The following is a 16,637-nucleotide window of genomic DNA, read 5'->3' as shown; positions in this document are numbered from 1 at the left end:
TCAATATCTAGTAATGATATTTTAAAAGATACAATTTATTTAAGTTTTGGGATGGAAAATTAAATTACCATGAGATTTATTTTCCCGTTCTTCCATTTTATATTGGACAATTAGTGCTTTTTATGCTTGCTAAACATTGACAAAATTTTAATTGGCTAGCATAAAAATGATTCTTCTCTTTCTGAAATAATTTTGATAATTATTTTACTTCAAATGTTTTCCCTGTTAATTTAAATGATAAGGTTGAAAATTAGTACTTATAAAGAGGCAGATGTTACCTTAGTCTATTTGTACTATTATCGTAAAATATCACAAACAGAAGAGAAAGTTTTCCGGGCTGAGAAGTCCAGATGAAGCAGGGGTCAGCTGGGAAGGGCTTGTTCACCTGCTTCCGGATGGATGGGTCTTTGCTGCTGCCTCAGAGAGGTAGAGTCAGGGCCTAACTATGCGGGAGGTGGGAGGCTGGGAGGGGATGGGTGGGACTTGAATGTGGCCTCTCTAAATGCCCTAATAATGTTCAGAAAGGGTGGCACTTAACAGGTAATTAGGTCATGGAAGCCCCTCTTCTCATAAATTAGAGCCATTGAATGAAGGAATTCGTGCAGGGAAACTGCTGGCTCCCCTTTGCTCTCCCACTTTTCTGCCATGTGAGGAAGAAGCACCACTTCCACAGGATGTTGTGTTCCCAGGAGAAGCAAGCTATCCTCCCTGGCAGCAAACATTGTCAAAGCTTCTCAGCCACAAAGCCTTATGAGAAACAATTTTCTAATCCTTTAAAATGAGTGTCCTGCATTTTCTTATAACAGCAAAATGGCTTAAAAATAATTCTTGATTAAAGTTTATAAATATATTTGCTAATTAATTGTGCACCTTTTGTTGAAAGGAAATTATTAACATGTGTACCTATAATTTTTTTCCTAAGCCATCTACCTGTATCTTTCATCCACTTTTGAAATCAGATTATTTGTATTGTTGTCACTGAGTGGTTTTTTTTTTGTTTGTTTGTTTGTTTGTTTTTTTTTGAGACAGGGTTTCTCTGTAGCTTTGGAGGCTGTCCTGGACTAGCTCTGTAGACCAGGCTGGCCTCGAACTCACAGAGATACACCTGCCTCTGCATCCCGAGTGCTGGGATTACAGGCGTGCGCCACCACCACCTGGCTGTCCCTGAGTTTTATCAGTTTTGAGTAAGGGTAGTAACAGGAGAACCATTTTAGGAATGTCTAAGTTTGGACAGACTTATAGCAGCAAAGGATGAGAAGTTGTCATATTTTCTCAACCCAACCTTTAAAATGTACCCAGGAGATACAGGATTATCTTAGAACCCAAGGTAAAATACTCAGGCAGTAGATGGTTTTACTGAACCTGTAACATTTGTTCTACAGAATAATAAATTAATCCTTGCAAATTAGTTTCACAACAAAATCCTCTGAATACTGCAGTAGAATAACTGAGATACATTATGTAGGAAACAAATTACTAAAGACTCCAGAAGAATAATCAAAATAAAATTTGTAGAAAGTAAAAAAGAAATAATTTTGTTACAATTGGAGAGATAAGACATGATGGATTGCACTGAAATTTGAAGTTTAACATATTAGACATTATGGCTGTATCGTTTTGTGTTCCTGTGGGACTCGTAACATTAGGAGTCTCCGTCTCTGACTCTCCTGCCTGCTTGTGGGAGCATTTTCCTCCTGCTGGCTTTCCTTGTCCACGTTGGGCGCCAGATGTAGCAGGAACCTTAAGGAATCTTATTAATAAAATATGAGGGTCTGTGTTATTGTACCTTGTTAGGCTATGTTTGATATGCCTGGGAGGCCTGCTCTTTTCAGAAGCAAAACAGAGCAAAAGTGGATCAAGGGATGGAGGGGTTGGCTGGGAGGAGAAAAGGGCAGGGAAACTGCACCCAGGAAATAATACATGAAAGAAGAATGAATAGATAGATAGATAATAGATAGATAGATAGATAGATAGATAGATAGATAGAACATAGTAGACATTATTAAACTCATTATTGAAAAGGGAATGTGGATTTGAAAGAAAATAATTACTTTGAGGATATTATTTTAAAAGTGGTTCTATTTAATTTTTACTCCTTGAAGGAAGAGTTGAAACATAGTCTCATTCAATGGAATTGAAAGTAAAATTGGTTAAATAATTCTAAAAGAAGGAATTCAGAGATAGTAGCAGGGATCATTTCTCTTTGTATGTGTGTGTGCCAAGCTAAGAAAAGATCTAAGCAGAAAACACTTTGTCAGAGTTCAAGGAAATAAATGACAATATTATTAAAATAGAGCAAAGTAAGCATCATATTATTTAGAGGTCGGAGGAAAATGTACAGCTAATTATCTATCCTATTTGATTTAACAATAGCTAAAAAAAACTGGGAAATTAGCATCCTGAAAGAATATAGATACAGTTAATAATAATCAGTTCTTTAATGCCAGACTTTTTGCCTGCAAAGAAGTAATATTGAAATATCTATTGACAATTTTATGTAACATTTTATTCCTTCATTTTGTTCATAATCAAAAGATTCTCTATGTTGTTATTTTGTGATAAATTTTCGAAGTATCAATTTGATTAAATGATTGACTTATTTATTTATCTATTTATTTATTTGATTTTTTTGAGACAGGATTTCTCTGTGTAGCTTTGGAACCTGTCCTGGAACTCACTCTGTAAAGCAGGCTGGCCTCAAACTCACAGAGATCTGCCTGCCTCTGCCTCCCAAGTGCTGGGATTAAAGGCATGTGCTATCACTGGCCCAACTGATTGACTTATTTATGTAGCTGTATTTTAGTAAGTATCACACTTGTACTTCTCTCCAAGGTGGTTTGTCTTTACAATTCATGTGAGCTTTTGTTTCTTTGTTGTGTATGTTACCCCACAAATGATGAGGAATTAAAAGTAAACTAACATTATATCTACACATTTCTAAGGCTTGAGCTTTACATGAGGGTACAGTTCCTAGCATGTGCTAAAGGAGAATTTCTTGGATTTTATTTTTCTGTTCATTATTTTGACAGTGACTGGAGTATAGTCAGAAGTCAACACAAATCCAACAGATTGTTTTGAAGGGAAAATTTCAAATCAGTTGTCTTGACAAAGAAAGCCCTTCTTTGCATGACTACCAGCCATTCTACTGCTACCAATGGTGGAAGGAAAGTTGCTTGCTTGTATTTCAATTATACAGCCTTTTTTCTTAACTCATTAAACCCCTTAAATATATTACAAGCTAATTTTAAAAACTAGACCTACTAGATAAAATGGCTCATTACATATTCTATTATAATAACTTTCTAAATGGTCTCAGGATATTAGTTTTACAATGTCCCAATTCATCCTCTTCTATGTAGCCAGCATGTATTTGTCTTGGAACTCTCATCCAATAACTGATGGAAGTGGATGCAGAGATCCTCAGCCAGGCCCCAGGTGGAGCTCCAGGTATCCAACTGTCGAGAAAGAGGAGGGACTGCAAGAGCGTGAATTGTTGAATCCAAGATTGCTCAAAGCACAGGGACAAATATCCAAATGAATGGAAGCACATGAATTATGAACCAACGGCTGTGGAGCCCCCAGCTGGAACAGGCCCTCTGGATAAGTGAGACAATTGAATAGCTTGATCTGTTTGGGAGGCATCCAGGCTGTGGGACCAGGACCTGTCCTTAGTGCATGAGCTGGCTGTTTGGAACCTTGGGCTTACACAGGGACACTTTGCTCAGTCTGGAAGGAGGGGACAGGACCTGCCTGTCCTGAATCCACCAGGTTTAAATGAATCCCCAGGGGAGTCTTGGCCCTGGAGGAGATGGGAATGGAGGGGAGGGGCTGGGGGAAAGGTGGGGGTGGGGCGGGAGGGAGGAGGACAGGGGAACCCATGGCTGATGTATAAAATTAAAACACATAATAACAAAAAAAGAAAAAAGAAAGAAAAGAAAAATGTATGCCAGATCAGTTGTGCCTTACAATGAAGCCCTGGGATGATCTTATCTTTTCTAATAGCATACGTTCAAAACTTTCAAAGGGGTTTACAATGCCCTCTAAGATTTTGCCTCCCATACTACTTTAGGCTCATTTTATATCCAATTTCTTTTCTGTTCCCAACCAAATTGGGCTTTCCTCTTTGTGAGTTTCTTGAGTATGTGACTCTTAACTCCACATAGGTTATGTTTATTTATTATTTTTCATGACAGAATTTCAGCCTTTTACAACACTTTAATTACATACATTGTGCTTAATGTTTGACAGTTTTCCCTGAATTTTAAGTTGAATGTGCAAGGCCTGTACCTTTTATTTTCTTTCTTGTATTCTAATATTTAAAATAGACTTTGAACCTTAATCATTGCATAAATATACTGAAAATACACAAAAGCTTAGACTAAAGTAGAGGGTCTTTTCTTTTTTTTGTGACCTAGAAATCATAAATGTAGGTGGAAACTGCTGTTTATCATTTAAATTAGACATGTAGTCATGTTCTTTGAGTTAAAAATTATATGATTAAATGGAGAATAAATATGATTATTATCAAAATGACCTGCCAGTTTCTCTTTCTGAGAAATCAGTTTTTGTGTCTTGGAAAAAAAAGAACAAAACTGTTTCAAATTTCTAAATATCAAAGGAAGTAGAAAATATTTACTGGATATCAATTATGAACCATATAGAGTACATATTACAGTGATAAATGACTAGCTTGTGTATTGTAGTTAGGAGGAATCTGGAAGTGGGGTGACATGTTAACTTGAAGCATGTTTGAACTCCCTAGTACATGTTTTGGCGTGACTGTTGTAAAACTCCCTGAAATTATGATCAACATTTGTAAAATATGATCATGAGTGCTCTTTGGTGAGTCACAAGGAGTCTCAAAATTTGCAAGTTTGGAATGACAAACATGTAGAGAAATTATTTGCACCTTGTTCAATGGTGAACCATGTACAAATTTAGATATAATACTAGCTTATTATTTTCTTTAATAACATGGGATTCTACAAAAGCTTGGCTTTTCAATTATTTTCCTTCCACAAGAAAATGAAAAAGAATAAACAAAACAAAACAAAAAAACAGGCAAGACATTTTTGAAAAGTTTCTGCACCCTGATAAGCCTCTCTGCCAACGTAGCAATCCAAATCAGACCAAATTAGAAAAAGCCCCAATTTAATGGGTAAAGTGCTCCTGGATGATTTTCTAGCTCCCCAGAGAGGAGATGGGGACTAGAGACCAAACAACCAAGTGTCTATTTTCTGGGGTGCAGTTTTAATACCTGTGGGAGTAGTCTTGAGCATCTCTGCAGGAGGAGTTTGGTGTTTGGTGGACTGAGGACAGGGCAGGGGTTGGGGAAAGAGAGAGATGGGAGAGGGGTTGAAGTTAGAGCTTCCACCAGAACAATCCAGACTCTTTGAGTACAAGGATGTCAGGGACTGAGTGGGGCTTCAACCAGAACATCCCAGACTCCTTGGGTACAGGCGTATCAGTTTCAAGTGGGGAAATGGGGAGTTGAGGAGTCAGGAGTTGGTGGGCTCACATTCAGCAGGAGGTGTGAGTGTAGGAGCATCCAGGTAATTGTCAACTTTAGAAACACTAGAATTGTGTCATGCACAGCATGGTCTAGTAAAAGTGACTCCGGCAATGTGGCAACGAAGAAATGACAGACATTGAAGAACCAACATGTACAGAAAAGTTGAGATGGGTGGCTTGTGCTCACTTTGATGGAGGGTGCCTATTCTGCAATGGCCCAGAACCTCAGCTCATTTATTATGTATAACACAAGTAGGAGAGGTTAGGTAGGCTCATAGGTCTCTGTAGGAGAGCAGTCTCAGGACGAAGGAGGAAGCTGCACTCTGCTTTCTGTATAGTCTGTCAACATTCATGCCTGACTCAAGGAAGGTTCTGCTGATTCTCTGAGCCAGACCCAGTGGAGAGAAGGCTTGAAGGGGTTCAGGGCATTGGTTGTTATCAGTAATACGTGCTCACTCAGGACTTGATCTGCTCCTTACACATTCACTCAGGGCTTTCTTGGCTCCACACACACACACACAGTGTAGTTTACTTTTAAAACTTGAAAGTAGAGTTTGATTTTTAAAAGACTGAAAAAGGAGAGTTAAAGTCAATGTCTTCATTTCTTCAATTTCCATCTGTGTAGAGAATGACAAAGAGAGACCAATCATACTGTTCCCCCCACCCATGTCTCCACCCTGTGAATGACCAAATCCCAATTCTGGAGGAGCAGATAGTGTTCAGCATTTGTCCTGTGAATATGGATGATCAGACAAAATCAATTGTTATTCTGTCCATTCATCCTTGACTGATGAGGAAAATCAAAAGAGAGTCAGAGACAAAATGATGTGCATATTAATAACTCGTGATTCAAGAATAGTTCAAGTGAATATTAGGAAGTAATTTTATAGTGAATTATTTGAAAGTCTTTGGGTTAGAAAGGGGATCTTCAAGGAGAGGAAAAATGACATTTTGAGAGATAATCACATTTTTAATTTTTATGACATTTATTTACTGATAGTTGTGTGTGTGTGTGTGTGTGTGTGTGTGTGTGTGTGTGTGTGTTAGATCAGAAGATGATGCACAGTAGTTGATTCTTGTGATTTTATTAATAAGACCTTTCAAGATTCCTGCTACATCTGGCGCCCAACATTCGTGGTACAAATTCACAAAAAAGCCTTTAGCCTGTGGCCTTGCAGGCCCCAGCTCAGGCCCGAGCTATACTTGGCCAGTTGTGGTGGCACACACGGTTTGGATTTGCTGAAGGAGGCAGAGGCAGAGGCAGGAGGATCCTGAGTTTGAGGCCAGCCTAGGAGGCTTCCTAAGGAGAAGCTTCAGCTGGGGACAAACTACAAATGGTGGCAATGGACCATGGAGGCAGTGGCTGCTGCTCCAAGTTGTTGGCTGCTTCTCATCGTGTTGGTGACTACAGTGATGCTGCTACCTGGGATGAAGAATTTACCACTGCTTGTTCAGAGAAGAATTGCCAGGACCATCGTATTACAAGAAAGTATCAACAAATGTCAGTTTGGAAAAGTTTGGCAAGAGAAATGGTGGGGAGAAATTGCTGTGAAGATTTTCTCTTCTACAGGAGAACATTCATGGTTCTGAGAGACAGACATTTATCAGACTGTGATTGTTCCAAACCACAGAGGAGGCAAAGAGAGAGAGAGAGAGAGAGAGAGAGAGAGAGAGAGAGAGAGAGAGAGAGAGAGAGAGAGAAAGAAAAAGAAAGAAAGAAAGAAGAAAAAGAAAATTTACAGGGAACCATGATCATGCCTAACAATGACTTTGAAATCTTCAAAGAGATGACAGGATCCCACAATGATGATTCTACATAGACTATGATAAAGTCATTAAGCTGATTAACACCACGGAAAGATTGACTTTGGACTACAAACTGCTTAAGACAATTTTGAGATGGCTAGCTGAGATAATCCAGCCTGATAGACTGCTTGAACAAGGACTTGAAATAAGCCCTGCACTTTCCCAATATGCAGATACTGAACAAATGATACAGGACTTGACAATTAACCCAAAAATTTTCTTTTCAGGATTCCCCTAAAGATGTCTTCACACTCAGAAAACGGGAAGTAATTTTAAGAAAACCATGCCCACATTCCCAAGAGGTGGGATGGGAGGTTTTCAGTCTTTTAATGAGTTTTGGATATAGAAGTTGTTAATTATTAATGGTCAGGAAAAAAGCTGAACAAGGAGATTTGATTCAGTTTTTGTTTAAAACAAAAAGAAAAGAGAATATAGATATGAGGTAGATATGAATCTACTCTGACAAAAATAAAGAATAATAGGATAAATGGGTCGATCATTGAATCTACTGTAAAAAGAAAAAGGGAAAGATAAAAATAACAAAAGGTAGACTACTGAATCTACATTTAAAAAGGAACTACTTATTCTAAATAGGATAAGTAACGAAAATTTTTTTGTCTGAGTTTATCAAATGTTACTGGACTGGACATTATTATATATTAATGGAGTTTTATCTGAATCTGTCAAATGTTAATGGACTAGACATTGCTAATGTAATTCTTGACTGTCTATATTGTATATACTTATTGGATAGCTTTTCTTGTATTAGTTATAACCTTTTTTAAATTTTAGACAAAAAAGGGGAAATGTGGTGGTATTGTGTTCCCCAAAATATTGTGCACCCTAATAATTTATCTGGGGTCAGAGAACAGACAGCCACTAGATACAGAGCCAAAAATGGTGGCTAGAAAATGGGTCAGAAGCTGGGCAGTGGTAGCACACGCCTGTAATCCCAGCATTTGGGAGGCAGAGCCAGGTGGATCTCTGTGTGTTCAAGGATACAGCCAGCATGGAGACACATGCCTTTAATCCCAGAAAGCAAGCCTTTAATCCCAGGGAGTGAAGGCAGAAATAGATAGATATATAAGGCGTGAAGACCAGAAACTAGCAGCATTTGGCTAGTTAAGCATTTTGGCTGGTTAAGCATTCAGGCTTTTGAGCAGCAGTTCAGCTGAGAACCATTGGGATGAGGACTCAGAAGCTTCCAGTCTGAGGAAACAGGATCAGCTGAGGAAATGGCACAGTGAGGTAGCTGTTTGTTCTGCTTCTCTGATCTTCCAGCATTCACCTCAATAACCGGCCTCAGGTTAGATTTTATTAACAAGACTCTGCTACAGATTCTCTCCTTTTAACCTTGATTTATTTCCTCAGGCCTGGCCTTGCAGCAGTAGCTTCAAGCTCTTGAGGCTATAGACTCCACCATGTTTCCCTGGTAACACTGGAAACATAAATATCAGTTTAGCCATTCCTTAAAATTTAATTTAACATATGAAAAGATAAAGGTATTTCTCTAGTTCTAGGTGGAAACCTAGTTTTCCCAGCTGCCTAACAAGAGATGGGTCCAGTGTTTTCCCTTAAATGAGATAATGCAATTTTCCTTCCCAGATACCCCCTTCTCAAGTAGATGCTGTCTTCCACTCTCAGGGAATACTATGGCACTGGTCTGCCTACTTTTCTGAGTTACATCCCTTTGCAAACTGTCTGAGTTTGTGGTTGATGTAAAGGCAGACTGGCTAATGAACTGGACTTGGAAAAAAAAGGGCTGGCCTCTGTTGGAGTGGTTATGTCTAGAATGGTATATTTAGTTACCGCCTCAATGAAAATGTTAAGTTTCAAACCCAAGGAATAAAGGGTTTGAGGCACCTATTTAACATATCAAAGGTGGACCTGGCTGCCAAGTTCTCCCAGCATCTCTCAGTCCCTACCTATTAGAGGTTATGGCTTGATTACCCAGCCCTCTACCCAGTACAATCCTTCCAAGGGCCTGAGCTGCCCCTCCCCCAGGGCCTCTGTCCTATATAATTCTCTCTCATGGGAACTGTGGCTATGAGTATAGGAGTATGAGGAGCAGAAAAGAGGTAAATGAGGATGTTGGGGGCATCGCTGGAGAGGAGGGAGTGGGAGACAGGTCCTTGAAGGAATAAATGAATAGGGATGAAGGAGGGTGGTAAGGAGTTAAGAAGAGAGGATTCTGAGTTTGGAGAGATGAGGTGGAATTATGAAAGGGGAAGGTAGGTGAATGGAGGTCAAGAGTGTTTGTTCTAGGATCTTTAGGGGCATAAAAGGGATTGGTTGAGAAAAGGATCGAAGTTGGAGAAGGTAGAAGGAGGGCATGTAGGTCAGTAGATTGGGAAGTTCTAGAACATTCTTTGCAGGAAGGCTTTTAGAGCAGAAAAGTCTAGTATGCTGTGCAGGTTTGACAAAGGGAGAGCTGTGCCTTGAAGGTGAAGAAGGCTTGGTCACAGGATACCTCAGACCACGGCTTGCAGTTTTCTCTAGTGAAGTTATTAAATTGATGAGGATTTGGAAATCAAAAATTCTGAATTCAGGCCAGGTGTGGCCACAGTCTAATTGACATTGAGCCGATCTGAACCGAGAGCCACATTAGAATAGCCAGCCTGAGGTTGGCAAGACATAAAGTTCTGATTGAGGTTTGATTTTAGGTGTAACAAAAGGTTGCTCTTGGGAATAGCCCGTTTCGAGTTCATCTAAAAAGGCAGGGGAGAGGGACACACCACACAAAAAACTGCAGACTCAGGGGAAAACTCATGAAATGGAAAGAGGATAAGCACATAATTTTCATATTTGTTTTAGCCAAAAATATTATATGTTGGAAGATATATATGATAGCATATTAAAAGTATAAATTATGCAATAAAAAATCTTTAAACTTTTGCCTTTTGTGAATGGGGTATTATTTAGCTTAACGTAGCTTTCAAGTGTGTCATGCAGACTTGTCTAAGAATTCATATTCAATTTTAATTAATTGAGCACTGATAAATTCTACACCCTTGTTCTCACACTATATAAAAATCAGAAGCCAGAAAGACTTATACTTCATAATCCAATCACTTTTTAAGGTGAGAAAATTGCATATACAAATAACTTATCCATGGCCACAAAAAAAAAAAAAATTGTAGGCAAGATTTTATCTCAGGGAAAACCACTGCAAAGTCAGGTTCCTAGACACTGGGCCACTAAAGTAAGTCTTCACAACAGTGACTTCAAGACTGTCAATAATTGAGAGTAAGCAGGGTTAGTTGAATTAGGGCAATAGGGTTGCAAAACTTGTTGGGTGAGACCTGCATACAACAAACTAAACATAATTAAGATATATCCTTTAAAAACAGTATGAATGTATTTTTGAAAGAGAACAAAAAGCACAACAAATTACTGAATGGTTAAAACCTGAATGATTTATCATCTACCAAGAAAAATACTGCATTACTTTTATTAATTTTAACTTCCAGCAGATTTATTTTTAATTTTTTTCTATTTTTTTGTTATATCAATTTTTACTTGTACAGTCCGTGTCAATCAGCTAGTATAGGAAGCTGAATTTTGTGAATCTTTAAGTAGAACAGGCATTGTTTATGTAGGAAGGTATAATATTGTTAATAGATAGTGGAAGGATATTTGTTTTTTTTTTCATCCTAGTAGAATAAGTTACAAGAATGATTAAATCAGTTTTAATTTTAGTTGCAGTTTTAGAAAAATGCAAATGCCTCATTTACTTTATGCATCTGAATAAATGTAAGCAAAATAGTGTTAAAGCATAGAAACCTTACAGGAACCATAATCAATTTTCTATTCATGAGAGATGTTCTCTGGAAGTAGTCAGTCTCATGTGCAAGAAGTATGAAGAATTAGCTGAGTGTGAAGTCAACAGACTTAAAAAGGTTTACAAAACTTAGGTCATGTGTATATAGCCGTGAATGTGGAGGACTAGTGTACAAAGAGAGGGTGTCAAGGTTAACCATGACAGCTAAATTCAGATGATGTTGCTTTAGGCAGATATTGAAGAGACAGAGATAGGGTAGCTATCTGTTGTGACTCTTAATGAATCTCAAGCTTTCACACCATGCTGGGACAGAAAAGACTAGCAAAGAAAATTCTGAAGTATGTGTTTTGCCTCAGAGTTTACCTGAAACCCCCTGAATAGGCTGGTTTTTATTTCCTCCCTAAAAGTGGGAAAAGATGAGAATATCTATTCTGGCTCCCTTGTTCAGCATTATAATAGACATCTAATCAAGGAACATTGATTGTGAGAAAGAAGTAGAAATCTACCAGGAAAGAAAATGTAAGTTGTTTCTGTTTACAAATTATATCTTTGGTATGAAAATCCTAAGGAGTCTAGTGGATTCAATTAAGATAATAAACAGGCTTAATGAAGTATAGGATATGATTAAGACTTAACTATACGTCTATACACTAACACTGAACACCTTCAAAGACAGACCATAAAGTACAAAGTACTCAGGAGGAATTTGGGAAAAAAACATAAGCCCTGAACCATAAAAACTATGAAATATTGTTGAAAGTATAAATAAAACTTGAAAAACAAAAACAAAAAAACCTCTTCCTCAATTTTTTAGTTAAGTTGAATATAGGTATTTAAAGTATGCACTTACAATTTTCTGTAGTTCTTCAATGTCTGTGGTGGTACTTCCCTTTTCATCTTTGATTTTTAAAAATATATATTAATTTTTATTCTTATTTTATGTATAGGTGTGTTTTGCCTGCATGTATATATGTGTACCACATGTGTACCTGGTGTCCATAGAGCCAGAAGAGGGTTAGGATCCTCTGGAGCTGGAGATAAAGATGGTTGTGAGATATCAAGTGATTACTGAGATCTGAATCCGGGTCCTCCAGAAGAGCAGCCAGTGCTCTTAACTGCTGAGCCAGCTCTCCAGCCCTTTTATCTCTGAATTCATTAATTTAGGTCCTCTTTCTTTTAGTTAATTTGGCTAATGATTTGTCTATCTTACTAATGTTTGCAATTAACCAAGTCTTCATTTAATTAATCAGTTTGTTTCTATGATTTTAATTCCACACTGTTTTTGATGATCATTTCTTGTCTTTTTATTCTTTTTGGATGTTGTCTGTTCTTGCTTTTTTTCTGAAGCTTTCAATTATATCATTGAATTACTAGTATGCATATTCCCGGGTTTCCTGATGAAGGTGTTTTGTGCTGTAAACTCTCCTCTTAGGACTTCTTTTCTATTCTGTAGATTTTGGTATGTTGTATATTTCTCAGCCCTCATCAAAGAAGCTTCTGTTTTGCAGTAGATGACAATTAACATGGAGACTTAGAACTGGGCACTGTATAGAGGACAATAGATTATGGAATGTTCAACCATAAATGCAATACCTATATCATACCTCTTCCCTAGGGTTAAGGAATCATAACTGAAGAGGGGGCAGAAAGAGTAGAAGAACCAGAGTTGGGGGATGACTACAGGGAGTCAATGTTTTTAAAACACAACAAGGTAGTTGCACATGTGAACTCAGAGCAGTTGTGACACCATGCATAGATCTGCACAAGCTCAGGACAGACAAAAATCCCTGTGTGTGTGTGTGTGTGTGTGTGTGTGTGTGTGTGTGTGAGAGAGAGAGAGAGAGAGAGAGAGAGAGAGAGAGAGAGAGAGAGAGAGAGAGAGAGAGACAGAGAGAGACAGAGAGAGAGAGAGGAGAGAGAGAGGAGAGAGAGAGAGAGAAGGGAGAGAGAAGAGAGAGGAGAGAGAGGCACAGACAGAGAGACAGAGAAGAGAGAGACAGAGACAGAGAGACAAAAAGAGAGAGTTTATTGTCATTGTCCCTGGGTTCTGGCACTGAATAGAACCCAGAACATGGAACTGTGAGCAAATCATTTCATAATGTGCTATATTAACTTTTATGTTTGTTAAATAGAAGCATATTTGTACTTTACCTTCAGAAAGACTATTTGGTGCATAGTACTACAAATAAGGTCTTATTTCTGTTTCTATGTACAAGTATATCACAGTACCCATGTAGATTTCACTGATATGAATACATGTTTTTTATGTAAGCTCTTCATGTATTTTGATATATAAGCATATAAATGTACACACACATGATTTTATATCTACTAGGTGAACATACACATTCTTTATATGTTCATATAGAATGCTTTAAAATTTTGACCACTTAGTAAGCCATGCTTCTCTATGTCTGTTCAATTCCTATTGGTTAGAACTCAGGTACATGGTCAAAGGGGATATGGAAATTAAACTCAATAAATGCCTAGATGCAATAGGAATCAATGTTTTTATAGTTATGGTGTCTTCAAGGCTTTGTCTCTCTCTTTAGCTACCAACCATCTGTACATAGTCTTTTTTCTAACACACATTCATTCTTTCACCAAAAGACAACTAAAAGTTTCATTCAAGACTACATCTCAAAGTTGTGGCTCCTGGGTATTCATCCTGCTCTCCATTGAGATCCAGTTTGGTAATTTCTGATACACTAACAAAAAAAGCAGTTTTCGTCTTACACATGCACCATGGTGGGACCAGGGTAAGGCAACCTATCATTAACAGCCTATTCAGAAAAATGAAATGGAATCACACTGAAGGTATTAGTTCATGAAAATAATGCTGTTTCCGTGAGCTGGCATATTGAAACCTTTGCCCTAATAGTCTTATCAGTTTTAAATTTAGATTTTGGATTTTTTTTTTTTGTTGTTCAGGGGAGAGGGGATCCTGAGGGAAAGAACACCTTTTGTCTCTACTATATGGAAAGTTTTCTCTCATTTCTTATCCCAGTGAACAAATCTAACTAGGGCATTGGAGAAAGTGTTTTGTTTTGAAAGACCCCAGACCCCTGGGATACTTTCGTCTGTGGGAGGGCCCCCCAGAAACCAAGATTCCAAACCAGCAGCTGCAACAAGAAAGAGGAATTTATTTGGCGCTGGCACGAGCGGACTCTCTGTCCCGGTCAGTCAGAGAGCCCCGAGCAGCGGTTACAAGCATTTTTAAAGGCAGAAACTACAAAATTAGCATAAGATACCCGGTGCTCTGGGTTTGGCCCAATTTAAAAATCATCATATATTTCAGCAATCATTTTGTTATGTGAGAAATTTTGTAACACTCATTGTAAACTGGTTGGCTCAGGGGAGATCTAGGGGGAGCGGTTCCTCTGGAGGGGAGTTCGCATAGTTACAGGCTTGTGATTGGCTGACATTCGACCTAGTTTTCTGGACTCGCCAGATGGTCCTTATTTTGGGTCCCATTTGGGGAATTTTTAAACAGATACTTATTATTATTATTATTATTATTATTATTATTATTATTATTATTATCTATAATTACAGACCTTGTCCCAAGGCTGGTGTCTGGACTCTGAAACTTTTTACTTATTTCCAGGGAGGGGATGGGTCAGTGTCTAACACAAGCAAGTTTACAGAAGCAAAGTCAGCAATTTGCAATTGTAATATGTATCTCTAATTTTTTTTCTCAGTTTGAAGGTGAGGTGTCCTACAATGTGCTATGGTTTGAAAGTCCAATTTCTGACAAGCTTGTTAGGTCATAAAATTGGATATTTTAGCAATACAAATCCTTAAAATATATAAAAGTATCTATATATCTCTAGCATCATCTACTTACTAGTAACCAAAGCCATGGCTGTGTGGCAGACATAGCTTTTAAGGTTGTTTATTTGGCTGCTCCCTTCCACTGTACTGAGCTTTCCCTGAAGGCCTTCTTGATCAATAACTTAGATGGGAAGCCAGAACTTTTCATTAGGCCTTTATCATAGGGTTAGACACCTTTATTTAACCAAGATGACTTAATCGACCTTTTATAGCCAAGTCTTTTTCATTTTCAACTCTTTCTTGCTAAATGGGATCAAGGAAGCACTTGTTTTTTTGTAACTGTGCTTCACATTTCTGTCTTTCTTCTCTTTCCTTCCACTCATGTTTGAAAATTGGTCGACTTCACTGTGTAATGATCTATTGTTTCAAGCTAGCAATACTAAACACACTAGATACAATCATGTTCAGTGAAGTGAATTTTGTAATTATAGGTAAATAATGAATATTTACACACAGAGACTTATCTTCTGTATGATCACTAAGTTAGTAACATTTAAATGTGTAGTTAGAGTTTTCCTACCTAGCCCAGAGTCAGGACAAATCTCTCTCACCTGCCAGTCCCATGGTCGCTCAGACCCAAACAAGTAAGCACAAAGAGACTTATATGACTTATAAACTGTATGGCCGTGGCAGGTTTCTTGTTATCTACTTCTTCTATCTTAAATTAACCCATTTCTGTTAGTCTATACTTTGCCACATGGCTTGTGGCTTACTAGCGTCTTTATATGTTGCTTTTCATGGCGGCGGCTTGTGGTCTCTCCCAGCCTTCTACTTCCCAGAATTCTCTTCTCTCTTGTCCCGCCTATACTTCCTGCCTGGCCACGGGCCAATCAGAACTTTATTTACACAGAGCAATATCCACATCACTTCCCCTTTTCTTTTTTTTTTTTTTTAAGGAAGGTTTTAACTTTTACATAGTACAATTACATATAACAAAACAATTATCAAGCAAGAATTGCAGTTACAATATTAAAGAACATATCCTATCTATCTTATATTTGTGAGTCTAAGCTTTTATATCCAACTTATCTTTTATCATAACTGAGGAAATTTTAACTATCTAGTCTTCAACCACATCAAAGACCTCAGAAGGATATAATATTACCTGAGAACCGGGAGAAGGATGTAAGCATTTTTCAGGAGTCTTGCAAGAGTAGACAGAGACAGCTGGCAGCCTGGACAGTCACCTAATGTTCCTTTGTAAAGTTGGGGCATTTGTCTTCAGCCCACAGGGCTAGAGTCTCTCGGTCACTTCTCTCAGTGTCCTGTAGAATGTCTGGCAGTTTCCTCTGCGAAGCAGGAACCTGAAGGGCCATTTTGTCAAGCAAAGTTTAGTGGTCACCTTTCTATGGGTCCTGAATGTCCAGTTGATCGAGCAGTCCAGGCAAGAACAGTTTTTTGCCCAAATGGCTATTTTTGCCAAGGGGAAGATAAACTCCATAGGAAGTGTCTTCAATTCCTACCTTCCTCTCTGAAGTAAATCGGTGCTACCAGGAGCAGACATGTCTCACTGTCCAGAAAGTCTAAATTTTAAAAATATTTTAAATGCCATATTCTGTAGACCTTTGAAGTGTTTGAAAATTACCTGTCTATCTGAAATATCTCTCTGTATATCTAGAAGACTTAACTAACATGGCTACAAGTATGATTATCATAGATGACTAATTATTAATCTATTTTTAATTATCCATTACAATTTTAAATG

The 16,637-nt window shown here is 38.0% G+C and overlaps 1 protein-coding gene across 1 annotated transcript in view; it reads left to right on the top strand.

Moving 5' to 3' along the window:
* The window catches only part of Cnbd1 (cyclic nucleotide binding domain containing 1), a 362,101-nt gene that overhangs the window by 204,414 nt on the left and 141,050 nt on the right, over positions 1-16,637 (top strand). The window lies entirely within an intron of this gene.

Source organism: Onychomys torridus, chromosome 2 (assembly GCF_903995425.1).
Source record: "Onychomys torridus chromosome 2, mOncTor1.1, whole genome shotgun sequence".
Lineage (NCBI taxonomy): Eukaryota > Metazoa > Chordata > Mammalia > Rodentia > Cricetidae > Onychomys > Onychomys torridus.
The sequence above is the reverse complement of the archived record's forward strand: the minus strand, read 5'-3'. Positions and strand labels throughout refer to the sequence as shown.